Consider the following 20,755-nt stretch of genomic DNA (forward strand, 5'->3'; position numbering starts at 1 on the left):
TCTGTTGTGCTGTGTATTGGGCACACACAGATGTGAAGAAAAGCAGCAGTGGTAGAGACAAACAGCCACCCACTCAAAAGCATACATTTGCATTGCTAAACACAAGAATTAGTTTGATCAGCAGATCTATTAACCAACCCCGAACCTTCTCCTCATCAGCGCCGACTTGTCATTGATGCACTCAAATCATCAAATAAAGCTCAAGACTCACTTCTGAAACCCTCTGATCAGCTCGAAAACACACGTGCGCACACACACACACACACACACACCGCAATGTGTTTGGGTTTAAATTCTTGCACAACATATTAAGCTCACACACAATCATAATCTGGGACACGCATTCTCATGCCCTTCGATCGCTCTGTCAATTACACAGAGGAAGTCGGGGGAGAGAAAATGATGGGAGTCAACAATGCATGGAACATCGATGCGTCCAAACACCACTGTCTGTTTAAGTGGAATTGACTTCTGCTCATTTCCCAAATTACGCATATCTGACTGGCCCACCGCTGCAGGGGCTACAGGAAGCACAGGGACACAGAGTCTCTCACTCTCACACACACACACGCACACACTCCATTTCTCTGCAGGGAATCAATGGTGTCTGCTTAATTATTGGGTGAATTTAATCAGCGGCACAGCAGTACACACTGCTATGTGACCCAGTAGCTGTCAGGAAGTCATTTGGTTTCTAACAGTTTGTGTTCGAATACCACCACAATAATTAAGGTACAAGAATTTAATTGTTCTGCAGGTATAGAGACAAAAGAAAAACTGTCTGTGCATTGTGATGGATGGTGGCTCTCTGCTGAGGTACTCCACTTCCAATGCACACAGATTGTTTTAAGAAATACGGTGCCAAAAATATCACAAGCCCCCTGACCTAAACACCAGCGTAATGATTAATGACGCATATTGTCTGGATTAGTGTCACAAAAACGGGTAATTAACGTACCGAGCCAGCTGAACTGAGCTCTTGTGTTATTATATAGATAAACAGTTGCGATCGGTGGGCAGTGCCTGCTCTGTTATATTTATTTCGCACTTTCTGGGTCACTTTGCAGCTTCGAATTTATGCAGTATAAACTTTTATACAATATAAATAGCAATTACATCTTATTGGCCTCACACAACATTGGAAATAATGTTTATATCATATTGATGAATAAGTAAAGCAGCAGTTTTAGCACTATAGCTAAAGCAGTAAAATCCCCCACGCGTGAGTGAAAAGTCCTGGTGTGATTATTATTATCCATCATCATCTGTACTTTATCTGCACCCTGGACAAGGCGTCAGCCCACTACAGACAGACAGTTCACACATTCACACCTATGTGTAATTAATTTCAAATGCATGTTTTTACATGTCTGGGAAGAAATTGATGTTCTCAATAAAGAAAAAACTATTAGCTGTGAAATTACTGCATTTTCTAATTTAACATGCAAAAAGTCTGCAACTTACATAAATTACTAACAATATGTCAAAGCAGCCAAGAAAAGAAAACAAACTGCTTCTCCTTCATCACACCTTTATTCAGCCTCCAAAACACTCAGCATACTCCAGTGGAGTTCACCGAGAAGCTTGGCTCCGTTTTCAAATGATGGTTTCATTTCTATGTTTTTATACACGAGGAAAATGAACCAACCTGGAGAGACACAAATCTTTCTGGAAGCTGAAAGCCCTAAAGCTATATTATACTTCGAAGCCATCTTATGATCAACAATATCCTTCAAACCATTCCTATCTGTTTCATCTTTTATTTCAACACCTTAAAATAAGTATAGTTAGTCATCATGGGACAAAACCTTATTTGTTTTCAGACCGAAGTTGAGAAGAGGAGATCGATTCACAGTTAGGACTGCAGGCATGAATCACAAAGAAGAAGCCTAGAGGCAATTAGCTGAGCTTAACATGAAAGCTGGAGAGAAACGCTCCACCGAAGTTCAGAAAATTCATCTCCTTGCACCTCTAAGAAAACACCACAATGCACTCTCGATGCTGTTTAACCTGCTTAACTCTGCCTGCATGCAATGCTCTCTAGAAATGCAGGGAAGCTCACAGAGCCAAGTTTAGTTTTAGAGATACTAGTGTAGAAAAAATTAAAAACAACTTGGGATTTTAACATTGCAGTGGAGTTCTGAGGTTTTAGCAACACAGTGCACAATGCAGACTCACTGAAACATTTCAAAATATGACAAAATGGTTATTTGTCCTCCACAGAGTTTGACAAAAACATTAAGAGGGTGAATCGACTGTTTGCACTGAAACGGCTACAACTCCCGTGAGTCAACATCAACGCAACAAAATTAAAGAAAATCCTTATCGACCAGTGTTTTATCACCTTTCATTTGAGTCAAACAATGACAAGCAGAAAAAAATCTGCTGAGCTCTGCACAGATACAGGTGAGCAAACGGTTTCGGCTGTCTACATGAAGCCTCAATGCCACTAATCTCACAACAATGGTTCATGTAGAAGGGGAACCACGCTGCATCAGAATGATGTGCGACGCTTTAACAGTTCCACGGGCCCTGGGGCACCTCATTGGTTTTCAGAGGGTAGCTCCGACGAATGCGGTAAAGTCCTACGAATGTAGGCTGAAAAAATGTCTCATCACTCTCCGAAGGGGTGGATATTGATTGGGGGAGATCAATGAATAGTCGGTAGAGTAACGGTAACACCATCTGGGTTATCGTCAGAATACATTTTTTTCTGCAAGAGCTGTAAATCGGTGTTGAATAATGTCATGAAATTGTAGATTCCACAGTGGAGAAAGTGAAAATCACTGATCTGCAAGTACAGTTCGGTGGATGTAAAAGCCTCTTCAGCAGTCGGAGGCAAGGGTCAAACTTCTTTTACGGTCTAAAATCCATTAGAAACGCTTTGCAGCCGCAGTACCCAGAGCATACTAAGAGTAAAGTTACTTCTTTATCAACTCCAACTTGACAAAACTCTCAGTTCAAAAGTGATCAGATAGCTGAGGTCATTTTTCCTTTAGCTTTTCTTTTTAATATCAATGTCAATGCTGAACATTAAAAGCATGGAGAATAAAAATTGAAATTAATTCAGCTTATTGTGGCTCAAGTGGGAAATATTTCAGCAACTGAGTCACAGCAGAGGTGTAATTCAGCTCACTTGATTAGTTATTCATGCAGATCAGCTTCTGACTCCTCAAAGTGGAAGATCAGCTGTAATAGCTGGAAATGCTGTGGCTTTTTCACACTGGAAAAAAGGGTAGCCCTAATACAAGATATCAACACTTGATTAAATAAAATTACTCTTAAAACTAGTGAAATTATCTGTCCATGAAGCAAGTATGTCTCTCTATCCTAAATTTATCTTTAATCAAGTGGGATGAGACATCTTCACTGAAAAAAAGACTCATGAACTTCGTAAGATTGTGAATTTTTGTAGTTTTTTGCAGTGTAGCTGATTGCGGCCTTGATCAACAACTTCTGTTAGACTTGGAAAATAAAATAGAAAATAAAGTAAAATAAACAAATTAGATCAAATCCTGACAATTCACGTGGTCCAACTGGCTTTTCCACAAATTGAAAATTTCACAATTGTTTTTAAAATTGGAATTTGTGAAGCTTATAAAAACTCCAGTCCTATGTGTAATGAGTTCCGTCAGCAGCAAGCGTCACTGCCTGCATTAATACTGAAAATTACAAGTGTTGTAATTCATAACCACACAAAGGTGCAATGTCAGTCTCTATTATGTGAATGTAATTTCCCTCATCTGGCCTCCATTTGGTTATGGATCCTCAGGAAAGCATGTTTCAAGTTCGTTCGAAATATAATTTCTGATCTTAACAGTGAGGTATGCTGAATATTAATGACGATAAAGAAGGTATTAAGATCACAGGACTCGCTGCAATCTTATTAAAAAGTGCAAATGTATGCACTACGAGCTCATTTTGATGCACTGTAATAATATATAGGCAATGACTAATATGTCTGTATTCCTCTGCTACCATTTTTACACAAAACTATGGCTCAGTCGAGCCAATTATTAGGTATACCTTGAGCAAACGAACCCACAACAGCTCTGTTTTGCATATTAAGTGGAAAATCTAATCTATTGCAATGCATATTCTATGGAACTATGCAAATGGGACAACTGGAGCAGTTATAATTGCTCAGCATGTGCAAGGAATGAAAATAGCTTTTTGCATGAGCTAAGGACATATTAAGCTAATGACACCATTCCACTAAATGGCAGACAGATGGAAAGTTCACAGAGACAAATAGCTGCCTTAGTTCTTAATCACATGTGCAATTAGCTGGAGCATGAAGGTGGGTGATCGGTTTGTGTAAAGCTGTGTGAAAACCAAAAGAAGATTTTCAATGCCATTATTCCTTCTCCCTGAGAAAAGTGGGGAGAGAGATCTTGTTTTATGGCCCAGGTGAACCTGGGATACAGAGCTGCAATGCAGTTGTGGTGTCAACAAGGGTGGAAATGGGCCAACACTGCTGAGATTATGCAAATGTACAGAATGGGTCCTTTACAGGTAAAAAAAAAAAAAAAACAAACAAAAAAACAAAAAAACAATATACTTTGTGCATGACATGCTCACCCACAGTCTGTAACACAAACAGCTTTTTCTTAATTTTTCTCATTATATCTTTTAAATTACCTTTCACCGCTACATTTTGATGGTTTTAAATGTAATTCATTTGGTCATTCATTATATTCACCAGTTATTTGACATATTTTGCTACATACATAACTGAGTAAAACTTGTTTTTGAACGAGTGTTTAATGAAGATGTTGAAATCATTATAATCTTAGAAACAGCACCTATCAATTGCTCCATATGTTGCAAATGACAGTCATCTAAAAAATACAAATCTGTCAACATGAGTATACAAGTCATCATTCTGACCATAAAACCTTTGTTTTCTTTGTTTTTGTGGCAAACTAGCATCATTTATTTTCATACACTACCAACAAAGCTTGTACCTGATTTTTAAATTTACTTAATAAAACTTGATTTTGCTTGACAAGACTTGGACTTGTCTCAAATGCTCTTGAGATTCAGATTTGGAGTTCCTCCAGAGGGGAAAAAAGCAGCTTTGGCTCTCAGACTTTCCACACTATGTTCTCGTTTTCTTTCCCCACGCTGACACACTGAATGAAGTACTCAAAAACATCAAAAAGACATCTTAACTCACTCCAGTGTTTGCCTCTCTCCAACACACTGAAAATAAAAATGCCAGGTTGTCTTCCATGCTTAACTCCAGGAGACAGTTTCTTTTCTTTTATTTACAATTTTGTCATTTTTTTAAGCTTACAGTTGGATGGGTTAATCAGGAGGAAAGGAGACAGCAAGCAACATGAACCATCTCATTTAAAATACATTCAACAAATGTATATTTAAAGTTACTTTCAAAAATCAGTCATTATTTGCATGGCCACATATTCTTATAGTTGAGCAATGAACAAAAGCAAAAATACTACTTTATCCTTCTGATTACCAAATCTATTTCTCCGCGGTCTGAGCAAAATTTGCTCTGAAAAGCTTAAATGTCAAGTTTGAAGCTCACAACTGCGGCAACATCCTCGACTATACGGAGGCCTTTTGCAGAACTGTAATTTCTTTAACCTTTTGCTTCATCAACGAGACTCTGCAATTAGAAACATCTTCCAAAAATGCTAATTAAACCTGGCACAGAACACAGAGAACCTGTACTTCAGGATAATTCATGTATTCAGGGCACATTTTAAGGGACTTTTTTTTTTTCCCCCCACCTCCTTTTGAGCAGTGCGACTTCCCGTCCTAAATAAAGGTTACTAAAAAAGCTGCACCTTTAAATAAGAATCAAAATGTAGCAGTGTAGCGGCTCGGACCGAGCAAGTTCAGAAATCAAACACTATCAAAAGTCTGCCTTTCAGCGCTGCGCGGCTGTTGTATAAACAGAGCCAGAGCATATTTACCCTTCAGCTAAAGGTGTCTCACGAGCCGATATGTTTGTATATCTGAACATCCTTCACAGGCTGCCTGGAGGGGGCTCACGCCTGAACTTTAAGCTTTTCACTTCACAGCGGGGGGAGAGAAAGCAACTGGTAACAGAGGTCATCTGGAACGCTTCCTTTACTGGCACACAAAAGTGCTCTCTCTCACACACACACACACACACACACACAGACACAGGTACACTCCAGTATCGAGGGACTTGCATCTCGCAGTAAATATCTTTTAAAAGAAAAAAAGTATTATGGCTGAGGAAGAGGTTGAGAGAGATGGAAGACCTCTAAAGATGGTATCCCAGAGAGCACCAGGAGGTTGGAGGAGGAGGTGGAGGGAAGTGATGGAGAATATCGAAGAGGGCTGCAGGAGGAGGCAGGATGCGCGGAGAGAACGTGAGACGGCGAGAACAAGAAAATAGACAGGCAGAGGAGGGAGAGGAACACTCAAATGTTAAGTAGCAGTTGAAGTGGAAGAATTCCAGTTTGGATTCAAGCTCCTTGGCTAATGAGGATCATTAACGTGGCCTGCCCAGCTTACTCTAAACGCTGGGGAGGACTGGAAGATGAGGATAAAAATAAAACCTCTCAAGCATATCCCCACAAGATTCATAATGCAGGCACTTGTAAAAAGAAGGAAAAAAAAAAAAAAAGATATAGCACACATGCTCGAAAAGGTACTGCACAATGCAGCATCGCTGCATCTTGTGGATGATGGAAACAGCAAACGAGAAGTGAGAAGATTCAGCTGAACTCTGAACTCTCTGGATTGTGTTTGAAGCTTGGTGGCAAACAAGGCGATTCTCTACTATTTCAAATGGAGGAAATAAAGACTGTAGGTGAATGTGTCTCTGCAGCACTCACTGATATAATATAAATCAGAGGCTTATCGGTTCAACTGTGTCGTACCACGTGGGAAATTTGCCTGACAGGTGTGGGATTGGAAAAGGAAAGTAAAAAAACATCCTTTCTCTGCTACAGCGCAGAGCTCTTTCCTCTTTCTTACATTATTTAAAGAGGGCAGTTCACTACTCTCCAAAACTTGAAGGATCCTATCAACTTTGTTATTTTCTCAGTGTTTAGAGAACAGCAAAAAAAAAAAAAAAAAAAAAAAATCAAGGCTCAAAAAGCAATTCCAATCAGCTACATTAAAAAATTTCTGACCCTTTTGTCAACTCAATCACCCAAGTAGTTGAATTACAGATATTTAATGACCAGCACTATTATCTAATTTATTTTTTCCCCTGAGGAAAAAAAAATCTCTGAACCAATGATAAATTAATTAAATGGAGATGCCCACTGACGTTTTCAGGGACTGCTTTTTTCCATTAGAACGGAGCCTGAACCTGCTTTAAGGGCACCGACATGGCTTAAAAATATCCCCTATATTGTAGTCCTGAATACAGCAGAGAGCTGCTTTCTTGGACATCCTGCCATCGATTTCTGTTTTTTCCCCACGCTCAGCACTGTCACCGTACACCACTCAGGAGCTGCATATGTGAAATTTACAACATCTCGCTGGATCAGGCCTTCCCAACCAGCAAATGCTGCGAACTTGCTCTTACACAGTCGTTCTGTCCCTGGCTTTAAGGAGGAGACCGGCACGCACACAGCGCCGTCAGAGAAACAAGTGTTTTGATACAATCAGCATAATTGGCACATTCACTCGTTCTCCGTTAATAAAGTGCTTTGTGGTTGAGAGATCAACAGTGAAGAGATGCGATGCTCGCTGCTGGTATTGTTTCCAGTGTTTACTTAGGCGGCCTTCATTTACATGAACGAAGAAGGAAAAAAATGCAAACGTACAACACAAAAGAGCTTAAAACGGTTTTGCTTTCCCCAGTTCAGTTTGAGATATTGTACACTGAGAGCAAAGTGAAAGACAGTTCGTACAGTGTTTCAAACCCCGGGCCAAAAAAAGACAAGTGCTAAAAATCTTGAACAATTTCAGTCATCATCATTATTGTAACCACCCTCGATTTCGGGGAGATCTGTGAAAACAGCACATCGCTCCTGCCTCCATGAGCGCTTTTTATTTTGATTAGCCATGAGGGTACGCCAGTCAAACAGCGGTGGAGCGCACATACAGCACACACAGCAGGACGCCCGGGATGTTTATCTGCCTGCAGACACTGTGAGCATGACAGTCAGTTTGAAAGCGCACGTTTTATAAGGCTGAAGAAAGAAGACGCCGAGGAGGATATTACAGTTCTTCTTAGAGGTCAGCTGCAGCTTTGGCCATTGCAAATTTTTCATTTTAACTGTGGGGACAACACAACCCATGATGGGTGAGCGATAGCGCTCTGAAGCACCATCATTAAGCCCCACGATATCTCTTCCATGTGACTATTTGCTGATATCTCCTTTAAATTTCTCCAGCTTGCATTCAAGCCCATTTTTCCTCAACGTGTTTTTATTTTTTGCACAACTACAAGCAACACTTATTCAGTTCTGAACACCACCACAATGTGCCCACTAAGCTTTCCCTGAATGCACCAGGCACCGATATGTGAAAGACATCCTGACGCCGCTCTGCTGAATGTGTCCACGCTACACAAATTAAGAAAAAATAAACACAGATGGTTGAAAAGAAGTAGCTGGATTCTTGAGAAAACGGTGAAAATGACTGTAATTTGAGTTTGTTCCATCTTGTGGAAATCCACACGACAAGTGGATGATGTGACCCACAGCAGAGGAGAGCATGAGCAATACAAATATAAATAAATGACTTGATGAATCAATAAATGGAAGTCAAACATCATTAAATGCAACCAACACAATTTGAAGTGAAATGTTGATAATATTTCATTGAGTGATATCCACGGGTTGGAAGTGAAGAAGTAAAGACGTGCAGGAGAGAGCAGGACGGGGGGGTGCTGATGTGTGACTCTTCTGCCTCATGAACATACGTGTCGTCTTTTCACATTCATCACACACACTGAGGTGACACTGCAGGACGCCACTGAGGTGATGCCTGTGGAGATGAAACATGAATGGAAAACCGCAGCATTTCAGCATTTCTGAACAAATCTCACTGCAGCATGGAAAATATTGAGTTTGACTTCAAAACAAGTGAAATCAGGACTGAGAAGTTGAGTTAACATGCTTTTAGCACAGGCATGCTACCAAAAATTAGAACCAGGTACCTCAAACAAGGCTTCCTTTGATGGGATCCATATTTTAATCATAAGCCCAACTCTCCACTTCAGTCCAGTCTTAACAGTCATTATTACACTAAACTACTGTCTACTGGAGAAGGAGCGCCTCATTAACTCTGAGCCATCGCAGTGCAGTATCTTTAATGCAAGAGCAGCCTTGAATAAACAGCAGCGTTCCTTTGTGAGAGCTGTATGCCTATCACGGCGCTTTTGTTACATGTTGTTGTTATATCATAAACCCATTCATATTTATGAAGCTCTTACATCCAGATTATAGAGCATCTTCCACCAGCTAACTGATGTAACTACAGCTATAGTGAACATAGTGTCGCCCACACAGTCCTGGTATATCAGTGTCACAGCAGCACGACGATCATACAGCTACATATTGATAAACTTTAAAAGACAAAAAAAAAAGTTACTTCCCCAATGATTTACAGCAACTTGCAAGTTAAAACAAAGTACTAATTTTAATAAAAATATAAACCTTCACCACACAAGTAAAACTAAACGGTGTGTGTGCCTGAGACGCAGAAGGAAACCCTGAAAAAAATGCACTTGTGTGAAGAACGGAAGTCTTCAAATCACAAATGACAGATTTACAAATGGCGCAGGATTCCAGGTCTCTGTTCTACACTGTCTTTTCTGCTACTTTTTAAATGCACGCGGTGTCTGATGGATGATGTGGTCGATAACGAGTGCTGGACATGTCCACGTTTAACTGTCCTCCTAACAAGAAGTAATGACGGTAGCTCAGCTAACACAATTAACACCGGCGCAGAGGAAAATAAAATTCCCCCAGAATGAAGTATTATGTAAATTATTAATTACCACACAGACGATTGCAATCTTGTTCAGCTGCCCACTGGCACTCAAATAAATGTGACTCATTTGGAGACACAGAAAGGGAAAAACTGTAGAGATAATCCTGACACAGAGGGAGTGTGAGAGAAAATATTAACAAATGCCACCTGTTCCTCGAGCAATTTATAGAAACAATTTGCATTTAGTGATTTAAACACTAAACACGGTGTCTTTTCCAAACTGTCTTTCCACAAGTGCAAAAGCAGTAAACAACGAGACTTGCTGTTCTTGAAAACATGTTGCTCGTGTTCCTTAGATTCAGCATGCTGCAACACTTTAAATCAGACTACCAAAGCCAGCAAATACTCTGCTTCAATATTCATTAAATATATCATTTAATTTTTCACCAGCAGAGATGAGAAAAACTCCAGCCTGCTGTATTATAAGATGCACTTCTGTTAACTCGTGTTTGAGTCTCTAAGCATGTGAGGAAGACGGGCTGACTGAGTGATGATGGGATGAAGGTAAAGATGGACTGAAACACACAGCAGGTTTGGTGCAGCCAGGAGGAGAGAGAGAAAGATGGTAAGAAAGAGCGGAGAGGAGGAGAGGGACGGGGAGAGGGAGAGAAAGCGATTTTTCAGATTTGGTGTATCAGCTTAATGACACTGGACCCACATGGGAGAGAAGGGAAGCCGAGCTCGGTGCGAGAAATGATGAATCCAGAGACCGATAACCTCAAGCCTCCCCACTCGCAGCCTACACACAGTCATGGAAGAAAATAAAAAATTAACTGTTCAGCTTCTGTGTTGACAAAAAACACTGCTTTGCTTCTCGTTTTCACTGCATCTGCCTTTTTTTTCTCCCCATCCGTCTGTCAATCCCATCAGCCAGAGCTCTGCATATATCACCGCCGCTTTCAATATTGAGTCTATGCATAACTGAAATGAATCCCCCACACACACACACACACATACACACACACACACATACACTCACACACACCCCGGATGTGTTTTCCTGTTGTGACCATGGACAATATGCTCTGTGGACTTTGACAAATTAAACCAACTCGATATATGGCAATAACCTTCACGGGATAACATGGAGGGAAAGAGGGGAGCGAGTGGATTGGGGGGAGAACGGGAGGGGAAACAGACACTAAAAGAAGCACGAAAACACATACAGATGGATGATGGGATATACTGGGCAGGGTGTGATATTTTCCAAACCAGATACGACAAGAGGACACCGAGCAGCGGTGCACGTATGCATCTCTAAATGTCACCATGTTTCTTAATAACTCAGTAAAGCCGAGTTATCTGAACTGCAAAGACAGTTAATTAGCCTCAGAAAGCAGTAGTCTGCTACCCTTTTTTTAATAACTGTCACAAAGGCCTGAGGACTGTGGGCACTTGATAGATGACAACGGCCACAGCAGGAAAAACCTGAATCTATTATTTTTCCGTAGATATGTTCATAGTTACAGCGATCATGTTTTCTGTGGCCGAAACTGTGTAAGTCTAAAACTGTGCTCACATCTGTAATGTGACCTTGTTTGCGGAGATTACAGTGAAATAACATTTCACTTAAATTCAATTAACACTGGTAACATGCACTCTGAGCTAGAAGTTGCAAACTGCCTGAATATTGGATGTTGTCATGGTGCAACTTTTCAAACTTTTCCAATAAAGTACATAATTACTGAGGGTTTTTTTTTTTTTTTTACCCATGGTTCCAATGAGAATGTCATGCAGGAAGATCTTGAATCCTTCACCAGTAAACATGCAGCATATGTTTCACAGATTCAAACCACAGGTGGAATTATTTTTCACATTTAAAGAGAGTGTTTGCAGTGATGCCATTCACCTTTTGTACACCTTTTGTTCAGTAAGTGACCGTAACGTCCATTTCGGCATGCAGTTACATTTCATCCGAGATAACTTGCTGCTCTTAAATGATTTGTAGAATTAATTAAGAAGATGAAAAAGTGTCACATGAACATATTTATTTAGTTTCTGTGCATTTGGCCAGGACTCCCTTGAAAAAGAGGTTCTTAATCTCAATGGGATTCTCCTGGTTAAATAAAGGTTAAATAAATTGAAAAAAAAAAAAAAAATGATTTGAGGTAGTCTTTCCAAACAATACTGAACATTGCAGGCAGTATTAGTCATGCATAGGAAGATTTTTTACAAAAAGACAGAGAGGTCCACAATATTTTTAACTTTAAAGCAGAATAATTGTGATTTTGTTGAGTTCTTATCCACTGAGATGGTTAAACAACCAGGAAATGGAAAAAAATACTCCAAAAGGCTGTATCTGTCATTTTCATACTACAGCTAATGACAGAAAGAATAAAACACATTGATTGATTTTGTGTGTGTTAAGGAATTCACCTTTTAATCACTGTTTAAACAGTTACTGTATCAGGAGTTTTCCTCCACTTGCATTTCACTAATATCAGATTTTGAGTAAAAAAAAAAAAACATCAAAACTTCCAGTAAGAGCTTTTTCCCCCCTACTTTCTGCCCTGACTGATCCAACAAAGAGTGAAGTTCCTGTCACTTAGTCCGTTAAGACGTTTGTTCGATGCACCGGACAAACTTTTATCAAAACGATCCAAAAACGGCATAAAAACCACTTTTTGCTTGCTCGGTGGGCTAAAAGGTTCCGATAGCAGCTCTCGCACTTTCTCAAATGGGCCACACTAATGAAGCAATCACACCAGATTATGATTTCACTGGATTTAGAGTCCGGTCATATTTTTCCTTCATTAACAACCGGAGTCAAACGGGGTTGAGTCTTTGTTTCAAGCCCATTCTCTATAACTCCATTGAGACTCAGAAGTAAAGAAGCATCTCATTCCGGTGAACACAATAAAATGTCTATTATGAGAACAAAGTGGCGGCTTCAAACAAATGCCCCTTTCATGACAGCTGTTACAAACTGGCAGGCAGTGCCATCAACTCCTCCCAATTAATTTCCTCGACGCAAGCTTTTCTAATGACTCTTTCTAAGTTGCTCAAGTGCCTGAAATTCAGCTGCGTTTCACCTGTTAAAACAAATGGCTTCTGCGCAGCACTTTAGTTACACACACACACATACATATAAACCCACAAACCGGCAAGTGGGAATCGTTAAGCAACTATTGTTGTGCTTCTCTCTGCTCAGCATGATAACGGCCTGATTGATGCTGAGGTTCCCCAGTTAATCACCTGGCTGGATGACTACAAAGCACATTGTCTGGCAAATGATGCACAACTACAGCAGGTAAAAACAGGACACACACAGCAGAAAACACATACACACACACACACACAAATAAATGGATAACTGTTCACTGTTAGTTAAGATAGTGGACACATGCATGCATGCACTTGTCAGAAGCAGAATGCACCTGCCTGACATCGGTCCCGACCCTGCACACACACACACACATCCCCCCTCCGACACACACACACAAGTTAACTCACCTGCTCTGAGTGACCAGCTGAAGAGATTTTGGATTGGCCCCAGGTAATCTTCACTCTCTTCTGTCAAGAGGTACTCTCTCGCGCGCGCTCTCTCTCTCTCTCTCTCTCTCTCTCTGTGTCTCTGTAGGTAGCACACAGACGTCCTACGGGTCGCTCACACTTCCTGTGTGGCTTGATGTAAGTGAATCGATCTCTCGGCCAAGTGGTCCAGCTGTCTCCACGACACTCAGATGTGCTCCCTCTCCTCTCCACCGCTCACTCTGCCTCACACAGCTGCAGAAGGGAATATAAGGATGGGCAACGTGGTAGTGCTCCTCTCTCTCTCTCTCTCTCTCTGCCTCCCCTCTCCCTCTCTCTCTCTCTCGCTCTCTCTCTCTCTGGCAGTTGCTGCGGTGCACACTCCCACTATCTCCTCACTCTGTCACTCTTTCTTGCCAAGCAGAACTGCATGCTATCTCACCATCTCCTTTTTTTGCTGTTTCTCCATTGATTTCCCTTCCTCTCTCTCTCTCTCTCTCTCTCTCTCTCTCTCTCTCTCTCTCTCTCTCTCTCTCTCTCTCTGTATTGATCTCTGCTTCTGTGTCTTTGCTAGTGCAGCCTCTAGTGGTCAACCTGTCTCCATGCTGCTCAGACAGTCTCATAAATTGTACTTACAGAAAACATGATGCTGTGCTGGGAATCTGCTCCACGAACCCGGTCAGCACCGATGCCAGCTGAAAAAAAATTCAAAATATAGACACTCTAAAAATGAGACATTAAATCACGCAAATGCAACTTACTGATGTCATAACTTAGTATATCGCAAGATAACAGGTTTTACTCTTTCAGTCTTTTGTCATACCATAAATGGGAATGCAGTAGTGTCTCCTGGGAACTCGCCAACAACTCTTTGAGAAATTGCAGCTTTTATTCACCAAAGGCTGTTTCTGTTGACAATTAGAAGCAAAATTATCTCAAAAGAGACAGAAAATTACCATGAATTGATACAAATGAACTAGAAGAACACTAAAAACAAACTGAGATAAAACACTTGAAAAGAGGCAAAAAGAAACTACAAAAAATACACGAAACAACCACAGAGATACAAACTAACCAAAATGTTTTGAGATAAACGGAATCACCACGACAGACAAACTACAATCGCGAGACATAGAAAAACACCAAAACAACGTATATAAAGATAATAAAAATAAACCCAAAAGTAACGCGAGCTAACAACCAAGACACACAGAATGGCCAAAAATAAATACAACTTCACCATAGCATTGAGGAGATAAAGCTCTGATAAAGCTTAACAATATAAAATCATTGTGATTCGTGATAATTGAGGTAATTAGTTTCATGCAGCTCACCTGCAGTATATTCGCCATTTCAAAGAATTCAAATGAACTTAATTAAAAGAGGAAACTCACCATGCATGAAACAAGCATCTCTAAAAGCTTTCAGGAACAGAAAAATATTGATCTGAGCTCAAATATATTGAGAAAAATCTGTGATTTCGCATGATAATGTCGAATCTCTGCAACATGTGCTCCCAGAAAGTGTAGCGGACTAATACTTTAAGGTCCATCCATCAATCCATCAATGTCGCTATATCTGTCTTCTTTAAAAGTTACTATGCCTATAAGAGGCCAGTGTTTATATTAATAATACAGTTTATACTTTCATTTTTTACTATTACATGACATTTCCATAACTTTGATATAATTGCTATTCTACTTCTTCAAGTTGGCTGCTCGGAACTACTTTTTCTTCCGCTTGTTAATGTAAGGTGAGTAAGCTCTATGGCAGTACAGACGTCAACTGCGCATGCTCGGCATTATTATTATTATTATTATTATTATTATTATTATTATTATTATTATTATTATTATTATTATTATTGTCAGACTTTTTGATGACTTTTTAAAACACCAGTCTCCTGGTTTCCACACCTTAAGGACAAGGTACCTTAATCTGAAATTGAATGCTTAATTAATTCAAGATGAATATTTCTTATTTTTTGTTTTAAGATAAGTGTCACTGAAATGGAATTTAAGGAGTTTTATATGAAGTCCTGTCATATTAATTTTTTTTATTATTATTAATTAAATTCCATTTTATTTTGTGGGGATTTCGTCAATAATTTATTTCCTGTCTTAAGCATTAAACAGATGAAGAAGCTTTGAACAAAATTTTTATATGGCTCTTACTTTTTCTGTTGTAACCTTGTTGGCTCATTTGTCCTCTCCTTCTAAATATGGCTTAAGTGGTAACCAAAGTGATTTTTGAATGCTGCAAGGACTTTCTCTAAGTATGAACAACTTTGGGGTTTTGTATTTTATTTACATGTGATTCAGTTGAATTCCAATACAACCACCAATACATGAGAAAAGAGAAAAGACAATTACTTGATTAAGATTTATTTACTGTTAGTTTCTGAAATTAGGAATACAAGCGTGGCTATTCTACAAATAGTCTTGAACCTTGTAACTTTTTGGTTTGTGCAGTGTAATTATTTAAAACTTAATAAAAAGTTTAATAATATTCTAAAGTTTTATAATGTATTCAAGCTTCAGTGTGCATACCATAGCGTCAGTGTTATACTGGTGCTGAAACACTTGTGTGAAAGTGGTTTGAATGAAGAAAAATAATTGTACTAGTGATAATAGAAAATGCAGTGGTCATCCTTGACACATAACAATTGAAGATATTTTTTTTTATTGGGGTGACCCTGCTTTTAAAAGGGAAAGTAAGTGTTTTCGGCACGGAACAAGGACTATGTGAGGAAACTGGTGTTTCAGTGACTGCTCAGACGGTGTGAAGGATGCCACGTGAAGTGAAGTCAACTTCTGCAGGAGTCCAAGAAGAAAACTATTACTGACAAAACTGCACAGAACTACAGGCAGGATCACATGGGGCCGCATGAGTGCAAACAGTGCAGGGGCATTTTTAAATTGAGAGTTCCTACAAGCCAAAATATTGAAGGAAAAGACAGCTCAGGTCTGCAGGAGCTTGGCAGGGGAGCTACTTCCCAAACTGTCGATGATAGCACACTGCAACAATCACACAAGAGTTTTTAGAGAAGAAGAAAAAAGGTCAAGAGTGTCACCTCACTTGAATCAAACTGGAGAACCTCTGGAGAATTTCAAAGTGGACGCCAGAGAAGTGAGAGTGTCCTCCAGCAGAGAGACGCTGAAAAGACTCTAGAGTGACAGAGCATCTCTTCACACGTTTACGCGGTTGACAGAAGGGCTGAGTGTTGACAAAAACACCACGAGGACATACAAATCAAATCTTTGAAAATTAATAGATGAAAGGGAGCTCTTGTAGTCGTGAGACTGCATATTAAAACCTGAACTTTTAGTGTTCGGTAAACTGTTTGTGGTGTCATACAAAAGGGAGGTTCTGGAGGTTTTCAGTTTGCATCTTGCCTTTGAATGTCTGTGAGTTTCTCCAGATACTTCAGATGTTTTGTTCAGCTCACCCATCTCTTCATTTGCCATGTAGCTCATATGAAGATGGAGCTGACAGCAGGTGAATTCAGCACCACGGACAGATCACACAGAGACACCCAAAAGCCAGACAAAAACACAGTCGCGGTGCTTTCAGTAACCAATTATTCCAACATGCATGTCTTTGGATTTCTGAAGTAACACAGAAAACACTGAAACTGTTGAATTTGGAAAGCATACCACTTAGAAAATGGGCTCAGATTCAAACCAGGGTCTTTTCTGAATGACAGAGTCTTTTCTATATTATGGAATACAGTAGTTTCTGTTCCTGACACATGAAACTCTAAAACACTCATGTTGTTTAATATTAAGTCAGACTATGGCTCTTCTTCTCTAATGAACCACTTCATTCTGGTCACAATACAGCGCTTTATGTCCAATCTTGTTCTGACCTTGACTGTAGAGTGCATTTTCAAACTGGAAAGTGAAAATGCAGGGTATGTTGTCGTTAATGTTTTCTGCACTTAGCTGAATAGCAACCACAAGGCTTGAAAAGTTTCTTTATTATGACACAAATGTTTGTCTGCGAGGTGTAGAAGGTGAATGCAGATGCCATGTGGGAGTAAACTGCAGAGCTCTTCATAATTAACTCACAGGTCAGTGCTAAATAAGAAAAATAGGATTTGTTCACAAAGATCTGTGGGTCAAATGTTTTTGTGTTGTTGTAAATGGTGCAGGCTCAGTTTACCTTTGTCTTCCAATAGATGATCATCTGCGTTTTCAGGAGAGTAAAACCAAAGAATCTAAGATTTGCTTTGTATCAGAGAAAGAAAACATCAGCCGTGACTTCTTGAGGAAAAATAATCTTGAACAGAGCAGCTAAAAGTACAGGAAAATGTGTTTTTTTAATGTTGCTGATTTGGTTGTTGATGTGTTTGTCAGGAAACCATAAAGGAAAGACCCAGGAGGAAGGCTGATGTTTTATTTTTGGTAATTCGCACTCAGCTCAAATGTTTACTATCATCAAAACGACACGGGAGTCAAAGCACACTCGCACAATGGGAGATCAACCAAAAATACCTCAGGCTTTTCCAACACAGGCTGGATAATAAACGTTACTGTGTGTTGGAAATGATGTGTGGGCAGAATGGCAAGATGCTGGCCTAGATAGAGATCCATAGGGTGCCATTAGACAGGTAGCGCAAGCAGGAGAACCTGATGCTAGCTGTCACAGTTGATGAACAGACTTTGGAGGAGATCACTCGCTGGATTACGCAGGGATCATCGCAGAGAGATAATTAGAAACGCTCAGCGAGAGAACTCTGGGAGAAAATAAACACGGTTGTAAAATCACACCAACACGCTGTGGGAGAAGCTGCAAGCATGACTCACCTGTTGTTTCATGTTTTTTCCATGTTCATAGCTTCACTGTTTGAGCCTAATAGTCTAATTTATCCTCCATGGAAAAAGATTTCTAAAGTAAAAGTATTATATCACTTTGTGTGTGTGTGTGTGTGTGTGTGTGTGTGTGTGTGTGTGTGTGTGTGTGTGTGTGTGTGTGTGTGCTTTCTGTGTATTTTCAAACTCACGTGTCAGACATTTCATTTACTCCAGCTGTTCAATGGAATCAAATGCATAAACACATATTATAGTTTAGCTTTAAAGGAGAATACCTTCTCTGTTTTAAATGCCATTTTTTTAAAACTAATATTTCTCTCTGGTATCATGGATCATGTTGAACAATCCAGATGTCGATCTCTTTTCATTTTTTCAGTTATGCAGTGAGGTGGGGAGGCAAGTCCCTCTGTGCCTTGTATGACCTTCTCCAGGACAGTGGCAGGTGGGGTATTTGACTGGGGCAGTACACCTGTCAAGCAGTAATACAGGTGTCCTAAGGAGAGCTCGGAGAGGATAGAAACCTCCTGTAGAGCAGAAGGGCAAAAGCTTGCTTCATCTTCAGTACGAATACAGATCCTGAACGTGAGGTCTCGGAATCGTCAAGAAATTTTGGGGTTTTACGGGGGTCAGAAAACGTAACAGAGACAAGTGGCTTGCGGTGTCTCAGGATAACAATGTTGCTTTCTGTTCCTTTGTTGTCTGCTGTTCCTGTTATTATGATGCAAGAATCATCCATGTGTTGGATTTCTCACCCACTAACCTCTCATCTGAGTTTCAACTGTTGTGACTCAGGTTAAATTCTCTCTGCTGATGTTGTGAAGATGCAATATTCTAAAACTGAATCGAATTGACAGGAATACACAAAATACTTCTGTCTGGGAAAATTTTCTGTCATGTACCTGTATAGATACCTACAGTATGTACACATACTTATACAAATATATCTGTAAAATATCTACTTGTATATCACCTCAATATCTTATTCTAATTCCTTACCTTCGATCCCCTAATTCTGAATAATTAAGCTCACAATTTAATAATGGAGTCCCACAGGGTTCTGTTTTAGGACCTATATTCTTCACGTTATACATGCTTCCTGTAGGGAACAGGATCAGGAAACACCCCATTAACTTCCACTGTTATGCGGATGATACACAGATCTACCTATCCCTGAAACCAGATGACACCGATCAACTTGTCAAATTAGAAGCTTGTCTTAATGACATAAAAACCTGGATGAGTCATAATTTTCTCCTCCTAAATTCAGATAAAACAAAATTCATTTTATTTGGCCCAAAACACCTGAGAGAAAAATTATCTAATCAAATACTGACCCTAGATGGTGTTGCTTTAACTCCCAGTAACACTGTGAGGAACCTGGGAGTGATCTTTGACCAAGGCTTATCCTTTAACTCCCACATTAAACAGGTCTGTAGGACCTCCTTGTTTCACCTGCATAATATTTCTAAAATCAGGAACATGCTGACTCAAAGCGATGCTGAGAAATTAATCCATGCATTTGTTACCTCCAGAGTAGACTACTGCAATTCCTTGTTTATCAGGAGGCCCCAATACTTGCCTAGAAAGTCTCCAACTCATTCAAAATGCTGCAGCAAGAGTTCTCACAAGAACCAGTAGGAGAGATCATATCACCCCAATATTAGCTTCCCTTCACTGGCTTCCTGTTAAATCTGGAATAGAATTTAAAATCCTCCTCTTAACCTATATAGTCCTGAACAACCAGGCCCCATCATATCTTAAACAGCTATTAGTCCCATACTGTCCCAGGAGAATGCTTCGTTCTCAGAGTGCTGGTCTGCTGGACCAGGGTTCTCTAAAAGTAGAACAGGAGGTAGAGCCTTTAGCTATCAGGCTCCTGTTATGTGGAACCAGCCCCCAGTGTCTGTAAGGGAGGCTGACGCAGTCTCGGTTTTTAAGACGAGGCTTAAGACCTTTCTATTCAATAAAGTTTACAGTTAGGGGTCACGTCCTCTCTCTCTCTCTCTCAACTATTATGTAACTGTTCTGTAAGGTGATGCTGGGAAAATGAGTCGTGGATTTATTGTATAAATCTGTGAACCTGTGTCCACTTCAATTGAAATAAAATGATCTCTCCCCCTCTCTCTCCCTCTTTCCACTGTGGGAGACCAAAAAGTCAGAACACCAAAACCCTGGATGAAGAGGCTGTCTCTTAGGTGGACTAGACCTGTGCTTGAGGGATCGCAGACAGAACATCAATCGCGGCTGATCCATTGAGACAGCCTGGATCCAATGGGTGCAATTCTAATTGGGCATCAAACAAAACAGCTGCTCCACTGATTAATCGAGGTAACCCGGACCCAGTGGATGTAAACGTTTACTTAACCCCGGGCTCCTACCTTGTGGAACCGGCGCCCAGTTCTGCTCCTTCTCTCGTTTCAATGTAATTTCATTGTACTACTGTAATTTCATTGTATTGCTACATGCCATTGATGATTGTTCCTCTTGTAGCCTATGTACCCTGTGTTCATATATGA

The 20,755-nt window shown here is 40.1% G+C and overlaps 1 long non-coding RNA gene across 1 annotated transcript in view; it reads right to left on the minus strand.

Annotated features, from left to right (window-relative positions):
* LOC115405656 (uncharacterized) overlaps positions 1–13,498 on the minus strand; it is a 68,533-nt gene extending 55,035 nt beyond the window's left edge. The window contains exon 1 of the long non-coding RNA XR_003933450.1: positions 13,408–13,498. This is a non-coding gene — a long non-coding RNA (uncharacterized LOC115405656). The remainder of the gene's footprint in view (positions 1–13,407) is intronic.
* Between the last annotated feature and the right edge of the window lie 7,257 nt (positions 13,499–20,755).

Source organism: Salarias fasciatus, chromosome 18 (assembly GCF_902148845.1).
Source record: "Salarias fasciatus chromosome 18, fSalaFa1.1, whole genome shotgun sequence".
In the NCBI taxonomy this organism is placed as follows: Eukaryota; Metazoa; Chordata; class Actinopteri; order Blenniiformes; family Blenniidae; genus Salarias; species Salarias fasciatus.